We start from the raw sequence: 18,668 nt of genomic DNA on the forward strand, positions 1-18,668 counted from the left end.
ATTTTGTCAATATAAAGTTTATTTTGTTGCTATTTTTCAATTAAACTTAACATTGCTTAACATAGCACTGGAAATAAATTATAAAGTTTTACCAAAATTTTGTTAGTTTAAGTATATTTTTATTGTATTTTGTGCTAATCGAATTTTATAGAATACAAGCTTATTAGTTTACGATATTATTAATTATTAGTATTTTTGTTTCAACAGTTTTAAAATCATGTTCGATTCGTCCATTTGTCTTTACTGTGTCTGCTTAGTCGTTACTCAGCGTAGCTCCGTTTGATTGGTCCAAGTTGAAAGCGAAGTGGTAGAAAAGTCAAATTCTGCAAAGATCCAAACGACACTCATAAGTTCACGATGTTATACATTTTTGGTATTTTTGTTTTAACAGTTTTAAAATCACGTTCGATTTGTCCTTTTGTCTTATCCGAAAATCCTGAGATTTTGACTCTTCTAAAGTAATCTCAGTCATTATTCAGCACAAAAGTAAAATTCTGCTTGTGGAATTATTAAACGAAAGATCATGATACAAGTGTATTTCTAAAGGAATCTAAGATCCAAACGACACTCATTTGTATTTCGGAGATGTGCTTACGCTCTTTCATATTCCTGACTCTCGAGTCAATACAACGATTTGGCGCGTAAACAGATTACATTGTTGTGTAATACTTTTTTTTATAAAATAGCCTTTTGCGTAATGGTAGTATTTTAAACAGCTGCATTTAGCAATACTGTCAATGGCCACTTGTTATTTGGATTCCTACTAGCCGCTTTTAAAAGTGACTCGAATCCGTTAAAATCTACAACCGTGACGTGCGCTTGCTTAACGTCGTAGTGACGAATAAACTTGTTCTGCGAGTAACAACTATTTTTATTGTGCATTTAAATAGTAATTGCTACAAATTAAATTTTACGCCCAACGGGTAACATAACTTATTTAGATAATGTTAAAATTTTGCCAATGTTGTTTTTTAAAAATCAAAATATAAATATGCAAACCTAATCTATTACTAATTATTAATCAGTATAATTTATTAATTATGACTTAGGTTAGTTTTATGATACTAATATAGTTTATAACACATCAAAATTGGGTTAGGTGTAGCTTAATTTAATATATTAACCTAACCCTACATTTTTAATTATGTTTTGACGATACGAGATTAGCTTTTAACCCCTTAAGTAGTGAGTTAATTTTTAATTTGTTAGTATACTCCTGGGAGTGAGTTTATTTTACGTATTTTTCCATAATTATTGTTGTTATTTATTTATTATTATTTTATTTTGCATTTATAGTAAATTATAGAAAAAAATGAGTTATTCTTTTTTTGTACTAGTGTGTTTTAATTATTAATTAACATTTTTTTTATATAATATTTGGCTTTTGTGGATTTTTTATATAGGTTCAGAGGCTCTCAATATTTTTATAAAATTAATGTAAATTATTTTTTTAATGCTCATTTATTTCGTACTCTTTAATTTATTGATAATATTTTCAATAAATATCATTGAAATTATATTAAATTAAAAAAAAATATTATACAAATTTAATGTTTTTTATTTATAGTTTGTTTAGTTATATATGTAAATATATAACTATCTGGGGTACCCGAAACAGTGAAAGATCGATAATCGTACATGTACGGCGATACCGCTCAAAGGGTTTTTTAAATTTTATTATATTACAATTTAAAGTCTTATTAGCACTAGTTTAGATTTGATTGAATTTTATTTATTTTTGTAATAAAATAAAACTACCCTAACAGAGATTAGTATTAAACTTATTTTTTATCTTAATAATATTGGTTGATTTTATAACGCTTTAAAGTTTTGTCAATATTAAATTGATTTCTAAATTAATCTAGTATCAAAAATAATTTGGTATCGTAAGATATGTTTTGTTTTATAATAATGACGGAATAGTGCAGTCCATAACGTTTCAGACTAGCAACTTTGAAGTTGCGAGTTCGAGCCCCTGCAGCGACACTACAATTTTTATTTAAAACAAAATGCGCTATTACTAAAAATCGGTCGCAGCAGCAGTGACATCATGACAATCAACATTGCCCTCTGTCCATTCACGTACCGGTGCATCCCTCCTGGCGAACCAATCACAATGCAGACATTTATGAGCACGCGTTGCATATGATATTGTCCACTTTAATATAAACAAACTAGCTTTTGTTGAGTTGTGTTATATTTGTGTTTAAACTTGGTTACATTTCATTGCATTTTCCAATGAAAATATATTTAACCAAGCAAGTTTAGTATTGAAAGTAAAATAGCATCTTAATTGGGATTATGTTGGTTCATTTTATAGCGCTGTATAATTTTACTATTATGTTTTGTTCATATTTTTATCAACATATTTAGATAAGGATAGATTAATTATTTAATGCGTATATAGTTTATATGTTTATAACTTATCTTTTTTATTATGATAGGTTTGATTAAATTTTCATTGTCTATTTCTATAACAATACTTTATCTTAATCTCGTGTATGCTTCCTAAAATACACTTGTTTTTTTATTTGTAATGTCTGATGAGAAATATTTATGACATTTATATATTTGTACTTATGAAATATACAAAGAACTATTCTGGTACAATGTATAATATATCATTTTAAGGTTCAAAGCTGAAGCGAACAAAGCTTATCGTTAATAAAAATTATAATTTGTAATGATTCTGTAGTATACATATACACAAAGTTAAATATTGAAAACCAGCATGATATTAATTATCTTCATAGCCCATATTTTTTCATCTACGATCATTAAAAAGCACTAAAAACGTTAAGCTATGCACATACATGTATAAATAATATGTGTAATGCCACAATTTACGATCCAACTCCATCAAAACCGAATAAACGCTACATTATTTTCGATTGAATAACAAAATCTAGAGATAACATCTCATCCGACTTACCATAATAACACCCAAACGGTACTACGTATTATTCCAATATCTGGACCGGCATCTTGGGCTCTCCATATAAACAAAACGCCCACATACATCTCTCGTGTCTTCAGGAAAATAATAGACGCAGTACAATAAATTTGCCTTCCGAATGGCTACCATCGACAGTTAAAGACAGCTGTCGACTGTATTTGAGATGCAGATTTCCTTGATCGACCATGTATTGACACATGTTTTATGCATGGAGACAGTCTTTATCATCTTCCTGTGATACCTATATATAGATCTATAAATTCCATACATTTTAATTTATCGTCTAATGATTCTAATGAAGCAAGGACGACCAAGTTTGCAAGAATTCTTGGCAAACAAAGCAGGTTGCTGTATATGGCACCGCCTCGGCAGCGGGAAGTCGATCTAGATACGTGGGTAGACTATGTTAGGAATTCGAGAGCAAGGAGTAGACGGAATCCCAGGACATTGCAATAAATCTCCGAGAGTTGCATGAAAAATATAGGAGGGGAAAAAACAGGCTCGTGTACCATTTGGTACTCGTATAAAGAAAATTTGTCTGCGAGCACGCAAGTTTTATTATTACCCATATAAATCATGCGATAAATACATTTTTAACCGTGCGATTAGAGTAAATCTCAAATAGATTAAAGTCTCGTTATCGTTGTTATGTAATTGTGGGTCGTTTAGATTAAAGTAATGTTACAAAAACTGGGAAGTAATCGTTAGACGATTAATAAAATTTAAATGTATATTTTAAAGAGGTTCGGAGATGACACGATTTACATTTTTGTGCAATTATTTAAGTGAAATTAGCAATGAAATATATTTTTGTTCTAGTTTTAACCACATGTATCTCATTGCTATTTATACGGATTTTAAATTCAACATTTTACAAACATTCCAACCACCTGCACAATTAATTTGAAGGTCATTCAAATTACCATTTCGATTTAATAAAAATAAATAGCAACTTGTCTCGAAAGTAAGGCTCAACAATGGGAGAGAAAATTGGGGTTAAACAAATGCGTTATTAATTATTAAAATTCTATGGACCACCTATAAACACATCCGTCTCAAGGGGTTAATCATTCGTAAGCACACGGCAAAAACTAGTAGTTTTTTTGGAAAAAAATGCGCGATTTACAATGCATTCTACCATGCGAAAAAGGACTATTGTAATTTTCACCCCTCGCTAACGATCCTCTAAAGTGGCCATCTGGTAGTTTAATTTTTAAACCCTCCCTCAGTATTTTTTTTCCAATCTGTGTTATGTCCGCTAGATACGCGATCGTTAGTATAACGCAGATATGAGAAAACTTATGAGCTTTCAACAAGTCTTTGCGATAAATTAGTGTTCCGAAAATTTGGTTATACATTATTATAAATTCTATATGGTATCACAATATTTTCGGTGTTTAAATCACGTTGGAGTCACCACTTTCGCGTCAATCACAACATTTTAGAAATGTACTTTCTGGTATCCGTCGGTGAAGTCAAAATGAAAGGTTTTAAAAATCAGAGAGTATTCGCTGGAGTGTCGAGTTGAATTATCGTCGGCTGTGATCCATTGTGAAGCAGTGAGGACGCTGGACTATTCGTGCTGTGCCTCCTTAGTTTATAAAGCGTCTTCCGCCATCTACCTCTCTCTGATTAAGTGTCACATTTTTTATATTGATGTTGGCGAAACACACCCTCGAAATTCGTTTACGCCTTAAAAGTATAACTACTAGATAATATTTAACAAGGAGGTAGAAAAAACAATTTCACACAAAATATTAGTTTTTCCTGGACTTATGTATGCATGTTCTTATTTGTGGTTCGTGAATTTTCTCTTCCATTGTATGTCCATGATTCAGAGACGGTATTTTTTTTAATATGTTCGAAATCATTAATTGTACAAGTGGTTGAAACCCCCACACTATAATTTTGAAGCAAAAATAGTACTTCTTACGCTTTAACGAATCACCTGTACATATGTGTAATTATTGACATAAAATCTTAACATAAAAATGACAATGAAAGAAGCATTCATCGCATTAGTCAATCCATGCGTTTTTTATTGTCACAGAAAAGTTAGGATAAATTGTGATTTGAAGCCGCTTGAAGCTAAAAGGCTAATCGCTAGTAATTTTTAAATACACATACTTGCCTTAAATGTGTCAGTTAAGATACCACATATGTATATATGTATTTGCTGTATATTGAAGTAGCTTTTTTAGGTAGTCATGAGTAGTTTATCGTTTTTTTAAATTTATTAATATTTAAGTCGTTTTCTAATTTACATGTTTATAGGTAATTAGATGTTTATGTGAGTTTAGAAAACCTGTTGCTACAGGACAAGTTGCTTAGATCTGGGTTTAAATCTCATATTATGTAACTATAGTTTCTGAAAGATTAAAATTAATGATTATTATAAAATTTCAATTCCAGGATTTCCTAGATTTTCCTGATTTCTTATGAATACATATCGTGGTAATTATTTAAAACAAATTTTCTAATGAGAATATTTAATGTATAAAAAATCTTTACTATATTGTTGTAATTTAAATAATTATCTCAGTAGCTACCTACACAATAGTCTTTCATTAAAAAAAAACTCAAATTAGAAATTCGTAGTATAACGTTCTGTAAAAATATCATATAGCTAGAATGTTCCATTCGCGAGTTTTTAGTGAGACAGACAAACAGAAGGACAAACTTTAAGAATAATATTATAGAAGAATTTGCATTCTAACTGTGTTTTTAAGATTTTCACTATCAGCTATTGCTTTATTTTCCCTATTTGTCGACAACTGATAGATCGATCAGAATCACATCTGTCACTAACAATGATGGATGATAACTTCATAGCATAACATAAGAATGTCGTATGAATATATCTAAATATTTTTTAGATGTAATAAATTATACGATCATTATGCGTTCAATGCAATTCCATTGGATCTGGACCCACGCGACACCTATATTATTATTTATCGTCAGTTGTGATTAGCCAATGACAGGTGACGTTTGCGCAATGAGTACACAAGAGCATAAGCGCCCTACATTTTCTAAGATATCTACAGTTATTATTCGCTAAGGTCGTTCCAATGATAAACGGAAAACTCCCGCTGTTACCATTTCAACGAATCAGCCTAACAATCCTAATGCATATTCATTTCGAATAATTTAACAAAATTGAGATGCGCCTAATTATGACATAAGCGCAGTCATAATGCTCTCTACTAGTTATGGTAGAACGATTATTATTATTATGACAGCCGCTCGCTCACTAAAATCCACGTGAAACGAAGCGAGCAATCATCATCGATCTTTGGTCATAACTTGACATGCCAAGGCCGAGTGTGTAGGGGTCAAGTGTGGGAGCTGTGATTTTTTTTTTTGAAAAGTTGTAGCCGTGGTGTCCTTCGACATCTTTTTACCGATTCTGAAAATTGGAAAACGACTAATAAAAATGCCATCCGAGTGATTAAGAATCCAAAATTGTGTGGAACGACAATAGTTGATCATGAATAATGGATCAATAATGGTGAAATGGGGTGACAAAACATGTCGATTGCACGACAGGATATCGTAAATTAAGATATAAATACCTTTTCAACAAAATAATGCGAAGACATTTTCAAATAACCTTTGAATGTAGTTTGATTTATTTATAAAATTAAATATCATTCATAATTCCATATTTGAACGTAAACGACAACATAAAATAGTGCATATATGTATGTGTGTGGAGCTATCGTGGTGTAATATTGGTTAAAATTATGTCGAAAATATGAATTGTTTTATTTCCATTTAAAAAATGTGCGTAAAAAATATTATGTTATCAGCTTACAGTTATTTATTTCTGAGCTAAATTCCTGACTGCTTCCTGGTAATGTTTAATGGTGGAGTGATCCTCTGTTGTATATGTTTGTATCCGAATATCTTCTCCAAAGCTGGGTATTGTATTTTATTCCCAAAACTTTCACCACCAATAAGGGAGGAGACCCCCTGTTTATTTGTGAAGTTAATCATTAGAGAATAAAGCTGATAGAATTTGCAAACTATATTAATTTATAAACCAAGTGTTTACAATCGGTTTAAAAAGGAACGCAATTTTACAGTAACAAATAGTAGGGTTTCGACAGCAAAGCGCAACGTGTGTCTTTATATAAATTTGAGTAATATGTCAGGCGTAATCCCAATGCGTTACAACGGGGTAAATCTGTACCAACTGGATGAATCAATCAGACATAATGACTATTTAAATAGCTGTTGTTAATTTTAGTGACAGCTATATTATTAATCATAAATTGTGTGTAAAATAATTTATAATCAATAGATGTCACTTTTTGCAGCTGGGTCCTGTTTTAATATTAGCGCATTTTTTTTAATAAATAAATAAAAATTTAAGAGTTCCGCGGCCAGGGCTCGAACCCGCAACCTCAGTGTTATTAGTCTGAGACGTTACGGACTGCGCTATTCTATCCTTAATATGTTTATCTATTAAGGTGACCAGACGTCCTCCTTTAAGAAGAATTGTTCTCCTCAGAAGTTTTGTCTTCTGACCTTAAAAGAAATCCAAAAATTTTCAAAATGACCTTTTTTATAGCTCTCGCAGCAATTTGTTCTTCTCGAAAAATAATTCCCGTGATAATCTTTTTATTTTAGATTTCACGGCAATCTGTCCTAAAAGACAAATTTTCAAAGATACGTCTGCAGCAATCATGATTTTATTTTATTTTTAGTCACTTTAAATTGATTGCTCTTAAATGCATCAAAATACAATTTCTGCATAGTTACTCCTCAGGATCCAGCAGAAAAAAATGTGTATTGAATGCTATATTATATATAATGACATACCGTTGCGACCACGATTTTAATGCTTGCACTACACTCTTTGGAAGTTGTCCGAACCGAAGTTCAACTAAAGTCGGCTGAGGTCGCCGACTTCCGAGTATCGGCCACACTGCCACAAATTTCATATGCCGTCCGGACGGCGGCTTCTGTCACGTACCACCGGCATATTTGCGCGCGATCGAAAAATGTGCTAAATAATCGCAATTTTTAAATTGTCATATTATTAAAATTTCGCTACTGATAATTATAAAAGTTTGTGTAGGCACTCACCAATACAATATCAGTGAAAACTTTTCGGTCGTAAATATTCAATTTACGCAAACTCTTTGTCGGCTTTTGCAAAATGCCATAAGGCATAAAAATGATACTTCAGAATACGAACACCACATCTGTGACTATCCTAGAATTTGTCGCCATCGATTCTAAATATGAATTCGTTACGGTGTGACATTTATATAAACCGATCTAGGAAAATACATAAGGATATTCGAAACGATTTTTTTAACAAAATCAAGTACCACTAATTATTTTTTAATAATTTAATTTTATATGAAAAAAAATATAATAACGATATCTGTTAAAAGAATATACTATCAAAAATATAATTAATCCTTTTTTGTGCCCTAAAATATTCAAAGATGTCAGTAAGAGTCTGTTGAAGTCCCCTATAAGCATGTGGTATTATAACTTGACGCGCTCGACGTGCGTGTTGACCATAGGACGCCTACGCGCATACTGAAATTGAACCGAGTTACTCATTCTATCTCAGTTTGCGAAAAAACATATCATTATCTCTCTCACTGTCGTCACTTAATACGCGAGAGAGCGAAAGGGGAAGTATCTCACCGCTCGCGCTCGAAAGAGCAACTCCGACTTCGGTCGCTTTGACTCCAGTCCTTTTGCCAACATTGTTCGGAAGCTGGCCAAGTCGACTGAATTACCCCCACTTTACCTCCCGTTCTCGGTAACCTCGGACAACTTCCGAGAGATTTTAGAGAACTCTACCGAAGTAACCCACTATATTCTCCGTCCTTTTTCAACCTTGGCCAACTTCCAGAGAGTGTAGTGCAGGTATAACACTCGAGAACTCTTCTCTTATATGAGTCAATCATATTCTTAACTCTATCTATACGTATTGGATATGTTTTTTACTGGCAACATTGTTTCTTAAGTTAATAAAAATTATGTTTTAAAATTAATAATATTGGAAATAAAATAAATAAGTAATTTAATACATTAAAACGTATTTTAAATATTATATTTATTATATAAATATCTTTATGTAATATATATTAAAATAATTATTTTATATAAGATAATACACTTTTTAAATCTAATATGATTTATTACATATCTTGAATTAATATCCTTTAAATTAAAAAAAATTAATTGAAATAAAAAAAAAAGAGTTTTGTAATAAATAAAAAAATATTTCAAATATATTTTTATTTTTTTCAAATATCCTGGACTTATCTAAGCTACTTTGGAATACAAAGGGTTAAGATGTTTGCCAGGCATAAGAATTTTACAGTAGATTTCGAAAGTACAAATATAGTTTAATTCAGTTTCAATATCATAGATATTTTAAGCCGTAATTGCTCTCAGTTTAGAATTAACTTATAAATATGCATTTAAAGAAGAAATTTTAAGCGTGATACAGGTATAAGTAGATTTTCCAAATATTCTAATATCGAATTGTGAACGAAAAAATATTATCATCTTCAAATATATTCGTAAAACGATGAAGAATCAAAAAATACAGTTAGAATAATGAAAACAGATATATACATATTGTATCATTGTACGTTTTATTTAAAAAAAATAATAGAGCATTAAGTGTTTTAAACTTTAATTGAGTACATAATTTTGTTTTAATTATTTATGTTTAGTATGTTAATACAGAAAAATTAACATGTAAAATTACTTGAAATCAAACAATTTGATTTAAAACACATACTGTATAAAAAAATGTTACCAGCCATTAAAAAAGTATGAATAATTTCTGTAATTTCGGATATTACAAAGTGTTTTTATCGTTATTTTGTTTGTCGGTTATAATTTACTTTCGCTGTTTATAGCTAGATTGAAATTAAGAAAATAAATTCGCCTTAGCATAATGTTTCCAAAGCAGATTTGGAGCAAGTGCGCTATTAAAGACTCATGTCGATAAATATCTCCCTGCCGCATGTTATTATTATACAATGCGAGTAATCCGATCAGAAGTTAGCAACCCAATATAGACTCTACCAAATTAAGCCGTTGTGCTCGTTTTAAGCCTCCGATAGCCAAAACCGCCAACAAATCCTCTTATTTGTAATTTATACACACCGATACTGTTTTCGTGGATCGCCACTCTGTTTTCAGAGCGTCGCACTTTAATTAGATTTACATCTAAACATACGTACTGTTTCAAATTTGGAAGTGAAAAAAAAAGATTGCTTAGCACTGGTCCAATTAGCGCGACGCGCACACAATAAAATCGTAAACTTTTATTATTGCAATTTACAACATATTAGTATCGTTTCTGGATAAACATATCCGTTACGTTTATTGCACACTGTTTTGTGTGAATTAATTTGCGTAATTTTGTTGTACACCTCGTAATTAGTTTTATTGTGTGTCATATATTTTGTTTGAAGAATGCATGAGCAATCTCTCGCTATTGAGTTTTTATATTTTTCAACGTTTGATTGGACGTGCTCTAGTAAATGATTCTGAATATAAACTGATTCTGAAATTAACTAAGTTGTAAACATATTTTTACCTTCGGGTATTGAATTCATATCATAATGTCGAATCATCACTATAACGAAAATGATGGTATTCGACATAATATCAGAATCGTGTCTAAGATGTTATTACGCCAGGTCGATTCTGCTTTACAGATAAAAATAACTATAATTTATAGTCGTCTTTATAATATGGTACGCATAATAAATTACAAATATTCATTACGAAAACATCCAATGTCAGGTGAAAATCGGTCACAGTCAAGATAAGAGCACTTCGATTGTCTGAAGCAGCGACCTCAAGAACGCTTCATCGTCGATGTTGCAACATTACCCCTTTGTCTTTGCCGACTTTTTTTGTTCCATCGATCCGATCAGGTATTCTTTGGATATTGACCTAAAAAAACTGTAATGCGCAGTGGGATGACGCAGATATTCAAATGACAATTAGACCGTGGGCAGACCACGAGCTGTCACCATCGCGCGACAGCTGACCGATTACATAACGCAATGATGGCAAACTTTAACTGCCCATTATCGAATCATTGTATAATATGTACAATGAATGCCACTCGCTGGATAATGGGTTAAGTGTGCGGAAAGTTAACGGCTGTTGGAGGCATTCAGAGACCCCTAAAAAGAAAATAAGTATGTTCCATTATGTTTCGAAGTTCACATAGATCAGGGGTAGCCAAGAGATTGCTTAAGCATTAAACGTAACGACGTAAACGATGTAAAAGACAAATAACTGTTTATTATTATTTTATTTTTTTAAGAAAGTGTAATTCATTTTATAACAATTCTTACTCAAACACACAGCAGCGATCGATTGGATTTCTCAGAACATTTTACCACTTATGTAGAGGTACATATTTTTCAGTGGTTTCTAGAATAACAAATTGATCGTCAGCTTTCATGGTAAAAATATTTATAAAAAATATAATGCCAAATCGTTCACAATTAAGTTTCAGTAAAAATCTATATTAATTAGGTTATGGACGGTCAGCTTCGAGCGCTTCCGAACGTTGTCGGCATTTTTTCCGAGTCAAAGGGACCGAATTAGGAGCTGTTCTTTCGAGCGTGAGCGGTGAGATACACCTCCTTTCGCTCTCTCGCGTGTTAAGTGACGAGAGTGAGAGAGATAATGATATGGTGCTTCGCAATCTGAGATAGAACGAGTAATTCGGTTCAATTTCAGTATGCGCGTAGGCGTCCTATGGTTAACACGCATGTCGAGCGCTGCATCGTGGTCACGTGGTCAAGTTATAATACCACATGCTTATCGGGGACTTCATCATACTCTTACTGACATCTTTGAATATTTTAGGGCACTAAAAGGGATTCATTATATTTTTGATAGTATATTCTTCTAACAGATATCGTTATTATATTTTTTTTCATATAAAATTAAATAATTTAAAATAATTAGTAGTACTTGATTTTGTCAAAAAAATCGTTTCGAATATCCTTATGTATTTTCCTAGATCGGTTTATATAAATGTCACATCATAACGAATTAATATTTAGAATCGATGGCGACAAATTCTATGATAGTCACAGATGTGGTGTTCGTATTCTGAAGAATCGTTTTTATGCCTTATGGCATTTTGCAAAAGCCGACAAAGATTTTGCGTAAATTGAATATTTACGACCGAAAATTTTTCACTGATACTGTATTGGTGAGTGCCTACACAATCTTTTAAAACTATCAGTAGCGTAATTTTAAAAATATGACAATTTAAAAATTGCGATTATTTGCCACATTTTTCGCGCGCAAATATGCCGGCTGTACGTGACAAAAGTCGCCGTCCAGACGGCATATGAAATTTGCGACAGTGTGGTCACTTACTCGAAGTCGTAGGTCTCGGCCGTGTAGTGCAGGCATTACGGTATGATAATTATAACCAATCATCAGTTCAAAGACTTGTCGAAATGGGTGCAATAAATCGGGTTAAGGTCATCAAGTGAACCACTCTTCTATTCACAATGAAAGGGATTAACTCATGCTATTTAATTATAAAAAAGCTAATTTGGAATAAGCGTTTTAACCGTATAAAAAATGGCGTTTCTTCTATAAAATGGGACACCACAGTGTGAAACATTTTAAAAGCTTAAGTCAGAAAGTACATGTTTTAAATTAAAAACGATTAAAATATTTGCCGCCTTGAGAAAATATAACTCGCACAGTCGTTTCTAATCTGCTAACGACAATTCGTTTTGCAACAAAATGTTTGTACCACTGAAAAGAGGCGAACAACTAAATCTTTCGTACTATTTATATATTTATTCATTTGTGGGAATAAAAAAGTCACAAGGGGCAAGGTCGAGTGAGAGATACTTATTCGTTGATAGTGACAATGCAGAGGTGACCGTGAGGTTGTGTGGTGTTGCTGTCAGTCCAAATTATGTGAACTCATTATGTCATAAAACACCATTCTTCTTCTTCTTAACACAACGAATAAAAGTATACTATTCTTATTTTGAGGTGAATTCATGTGTGTGTATTCTCCGAGGCGACGTTCTCACGCCGTAACGGTTACGTCGCCGCGTGACTCAAAAATCATAATAACTAATGATCAATTTTCATTCCAAAAGCGTAGCGTCGAACCATTGTCGTTTTTAGGATTTACAGCTCACAATGCACGATAAAAACGATCGTAATCCAAATGCGTATGGTAGATCGTCGATGTCTAGCATTATTATTGGAATTTTATGCCTTTAATAAATGAAATCGAATTGATAATACGTGCTCGTGAGCAGATGCGAGTTCTAACCTGTATTAAGGTAGTATTTCTGTGGAATGATATTACTATATTTTTGTGGGAGAAAAACGATAGTTTTAGATTCAGAATCTCATTATTATAAGGTTAGGCTAGTTCTATCGCAGATATACTTACCTAAATCACATGAGTGTGTATGTATAATTTTAGGATCAATTAAGATTAGTTTGTCAGGACATATAAAAATGAATCGCACGCCACGCGAAGAGTGACCTGAGATAGATGATTTTATTTATTCCGCTTATTGGTATTCGTTTTGAACTATGATCATTTTTATAAATTTTATGCATTACGTTAGGTTATTGTTTATATTTTTTTTGATCTGTATTTAACATCTGATCACTAATGATTTACTTTCACAAGTTTGTGTTATTCTTGAAATAAATTACGCTATTTGTACCAAATCACTTCAATCACGTCATAACCGTTTTTTGTTCCATAAAAGAACGATTAAACAATCTAGGCAATGAACATAATTGCACACAACGCTAGAAATAAACGGTCACGTTTGTTGCGAATGTCGTTGCACTGTTACGTTTGATTATTTGCGAAAAAAAATAATATCAACGGTCACGACCGTCGCCGTGTTAACTTCCCTTGGCCCGATCATTGTTATGATTTTATTGATTTAATTTATTGATTAATGGGGCAATACGGAATCTGATTCACGCCGGTTGTAATGGCCCACACCCGCCCACTGTAAGGCCGCGTCCACACGAGTACATAATTGTAATGGTACCTATCTATGATTTCGGATTCGTTCTAATGTAATTATCGAACGTTGCGCACTGTCGTAAACGGACCTCCCGTTGGAGAAATATTTTTTTATTATTTTAATTACCTACGAATTGGATTCGAGAGTTTTGTAATAACGGAAACCGTGTGTTTACGATTCGATCATGAATTTGATTGTGATACATGTGTGCATATGTTGTGGGGCATTGTTATCATACACATGTGCGTTCAAGGTGAACTTTTATCGTAAATGACGATATGCATATTTAGTTCATTGCAGTCATGGATCGATAATAGAGATGTGTAAATGTGTAAACAAATAGGATTTTATATTTAGTAAGATTAAAATTTTTATCTAACGCAAATATTATACTTCAGATTGCGAGTAACTTGATTTACAAGTGTTTCGCAATACGAATTACGTTGTAGAGAATTAATTAAATAGTAATCTGATGATGCTGTATGTGAGCAAAAGTGTTCCATTCTAGAGCATTCAGTTTTTCTTGCGTGATTCTCGCAGTATGAGGCAGGCGCGTCGCCTTGTTCTCGTCGCTTAGTACGCGTGGAACCCACACGCCTTCCCAATATTTTTTTAATTTATTTGAATGCTAGACCATGAATATCCTGTCTTATCTGTTAACTCCTGAATCGATATCTCTGTGTTGGCTTCAATTTATGCAGCTATGCGGTCATTATTGATGATTTTTGGTGTCCTACTTCTAGGATTGTTTTCCAAACAAAAATTTCTTTGAATTGACAACACAGTACAGCTTACCAATCGACGGCACAACATTATTTTTCAGTCTATTATTTCGAAAGCTCTATTGAAATCCAAGAAAACTGCTCCAATGATTTTATTTGTATCCTTGGCTAAGCAGTCATTTATGCATGCAGTCTCAGTGGAATCACGATGTTTTACGAAAAAATGAAATCCTTTAATTGTTTGATTACTACTTATTGACATACTTGCATGCCTATGGACTTCTTCATAATACAGGCGGCCCTCGATTTTCGCACATAATTGGTTCCTGAAAATGTGTGCGAATGTTGAATGTTCGAAAGTAGAAGGAAGTAAAAAAATTGAAATTGTGTGTATTTTAAAATATTTATTTATCAAGTAAATATAAGACGTTTAAGAGGCCTTTAAGAGACATGTTTAAGTGGGGTTTGCGGGTGTTTCCTTTGAAAAGTTATCAAGAGTTAACTGTTTTCCACTATTCTTTTTCTTTTCTTCATATAGTATTTTATAACATGCTATGTCTTTATTGATCACCCTACGCACTTGAGACATGCGTTCTCCATTGGGATCACAATCTTCCATAATATTTAAAAATTTGTCAAGGTGCGTGAAGGCTTCATTCATATTTTGCATTGTTAAAGAGTTTGACAAAATAAACCTGTCTCATCAACATTAAATATTTGGCTAGAGAAATATTCTCCATCTTCAATAATTTTGGATAATTAGGAAATAAATTATTTTGCAGCATCTTTATCCGCATCAGCCGATTCTCCAGTAAATTTAATATTATGAAAAGAATACCTCATTTTAAAATTGTAAAACCAACCGTTACTTGCTTGAAAAACCGTGTTAAAATCTTTTTTTTATCTATCCTTCCAATTCTTGGCAAACTAAAAGCTTTTGCTTGAATAATTGAAATACTCAGAGGGACATCTTTTTGATGTTGGTCTTCGATCCATGATGACAAAGATTTTTCTATTTCATCCATGTTTTTTTTGCCGTGTTTTTTTGGAAACATATCTTAAAAGATTGTGGAAATATATCTGTAAATCCACAATTTTGAACGTATTCCTTAATTATATTTTTATTTTGCAAAATTGAACATAACGTAGACCTGTTTGTATCATACGAAGGTCCGATTGAAGCAATAGATTCACCGCTATCAGAACGTCTAATAATTTCCATCTTTGTCTCGAATCGTGTGAAGTTTATTAGTCCTTGATTTATTTCTGTTCGTATTAGCACTGAAGTTTTTCCGTTTTACACTCATGTTTATAATTAAAAAAAAATAATAATAAAAAATGTTTTTTTTTTAAATGTGCGAAATAGCGAATTGTGCGAAAGTCTAGGGCCGCCTGTATTATTTAAATAATAAATAATATGCATTTTATAAAGATATTTTGAGTCTTCGAATCAAAGTTTTCATTATTTCTTACGGAGAAATTTGCTTTGATATACGAGCACGTTTCCGGAACGAATTATGCTCGTAAACCGAGGATCCACTGTATATTTATTTTATCGCAACACGTAGACTTGAACAAAACACGTCAATTTCGAAGATCATCGTATTCATTAGTTTTGATTAGGGTCGCCGCATGTGACACGTATGAAATTTTGACACTCATTCTCGCCGCTTGAGTCATTTTGACCAACGCCATATCTGGATTGATCATTATATTTGTGTGCCGGGATGATATCACAAAACAGCGTCGGCGTTTTGGACAATCTACTCATTATCCATCATTAAACCAACAGATCTTATCTGCGAGTAGAAACGCCCCCTTGTCTGTACGTTTGATTTATTCGTCTATAATACAAAAAATAAATAAATGCAGTCTTGCACTTTCTTGCATCACTGCCGCTTTCTTTCGCTTTCTACACTGAAATCATATTACCAGAGCCGAGACGTTGTACTGTCATAATTCGTAATATGCATAACGGGTGCGTTTATAAATCAGAATACCAAGACTGTAATTTTTTGTATGACGAATTAAGTTTAGCGAACTTGTATGGCCCGTCGCTGTGGGCGTTTCGGGCGCTCAATCAAAATTCGGCGTATTCAATTGTATGTGTGTTTTTTGGTATAGGTCCTTATAGGGAAGCGTTGTTTATATACGAATATGCGAAATTTTATTGTTTAATTTTAATTTAGTGGTGTTTATGTGTTGTAGATAATGTGTAAATGGCTTTATGATATGTTAAACGTGATAAATAATAGACATAAATCCATTAAAACAGCATGATAAATATCAATTTAGTATTTAAATATTTAAAAGAGCTTGATTAACACATTTGTGGAATACGCACAGTATGATTTTTTAGATATTGACAAAGCATTTGATTAATATTTTAAATATGAGGTTGTGCTAGATTAGCGGTCACGCGGTTTTTTATAGATTTTATTAAATTTTGAATTCTGCATAATTTGTGTATAAATACAGGATTTAATAAATACTTGTATTAATAGTAGCCTTGTAACCATAATAGCGTCTGATAAAATCCAGTCATCTTCGAAGATCGGGTTGAGCTTTGTATTTCAGCATAACTTCGCTTGTGCGAGTCGGAGTATCTGTTGAAAGTTTTTGATTAAATTTCCTGATGAATTGTGTCTGATGTATCTTAGTATTCGAATATATAACTCATTATGGGGTTACAATTTGATACATTAAAATTAAAAATATAATAAGTACACTTAAAATATGTATTATTCAATTTTAAATTTTAACACATGTCAGTGATTATTTCTTTATCTTCCTGATTTTTACTTCTTTCTTAACTAGTACAAACTTAAGTGAACGATTCTCAAATGTACGCAGCGTTTTTTGATGACTAAGAAAAAGGTTTATTGTGAATCGCATTGTCTAATGGAATTTTTTCAGACTAGATGTTGGTGCAAGCTTTTTCTCGCACTGCAACTAGATTACATGAACAAAAGACGATACAAATATCTATCAGTGCCATGTTATTCCTATTTTATTTATGCGGTCTGTTTGGCGACTTTTAGCTGCGAGCCCTAAAAAGTCGCAATCGCGTCCCTTATTCTTGACCGTCAGGACAATAACGTCAGCACTTGAGAACGCTCCTCTTATATAAGCCATCCAAGCTTGTTTTATCGGTAATGGCTATGAAGAGCTAAAATAAATATGTGGGACGGTGCTTATCTATTTTAGGTGCACACCTAAAATAGATAAGTCAATTTTAAAATTTTTAATGATATATTTTAACATTTCGTGTAAATCGTTAATACTAATATGTATTTTAAAAAGTGTATTTGAGTTAATGTATTGTACATATATGAAATATTTATTTTTTGTCATAATGGTCAAATTTTTTTCGAAAAATAAAAATGTATAAATATGGTATACATTTATGCAATGTTTGAGCAATAGATAAGTTTCTCGAAATATCGCGTAAATCTAAGCTTAGAACACATACACACATGGGAGATAGGTTTCAGAAAATTAAAAAACGCGTAAATCGAGACTTAGACTTCCATACAAAACTGAGATATAGGTTCCAAAATATCGCATAAAGCGAGAACATAAAATAACATCTTGTATATCAATACAAAAAATGTCAGTGTGGTAAAAATATAATTTATTATTACTTCTGAACAATGGGTGCTTAATAATTCTTTACATTATTTTAAAATACTTGTGTAGATAACTTCTACATAATTGAAAACTAAAGAATAATCTTAAAATTCCTCTTAAGCGCTGCTGAATTCTAATTTAGAATTGTTCATATCAAACTCTCTTGGATTTACTCTTATTAAATAATCTGTAATTAATTATTGCGATTTTTTTTATGCCAGACTGCCAAAAAATGATTTTTAAATCTTGCTGAAATTTAACAACACTGAACTAACTAATGTAGCTTGTTATGATGTATTTTTTATATTTAAA

General features: G+C 32.1%; 1 protein-coding gene across 1 annotated transcript in view; it reads left to right on the top strand.

Moving 5' to 3' along the window:
* The window catches only part of Wdr62 (WD repeat domain 62), a 154,360-nt gene that overhangs the window by 77,323 nt on the left and 58,369 nt on the right, over window positions 1-18,668 (top strand). The gene's annotated exons all lie outside the window — the stretch shown is intronic.

This window comes from Plectrocnemia conspersa, unplaced genomic scaffold, assembly GCF_051122295.1.
Source record: "Plectrocnemia conspersa isolate PC_06_02 unplaced genomic scaffold, ASM5112229v1 ptg000011l, whole genome shotgun sequence".
NCBI classification, from domain to species: domain Eukaryota; kingdom Metazoa; phylum Arthropoda; class Insecta; order Trichoptera; family Polycentropodidae; genus Plectrocnemia; species Plectrocnemia conspersa.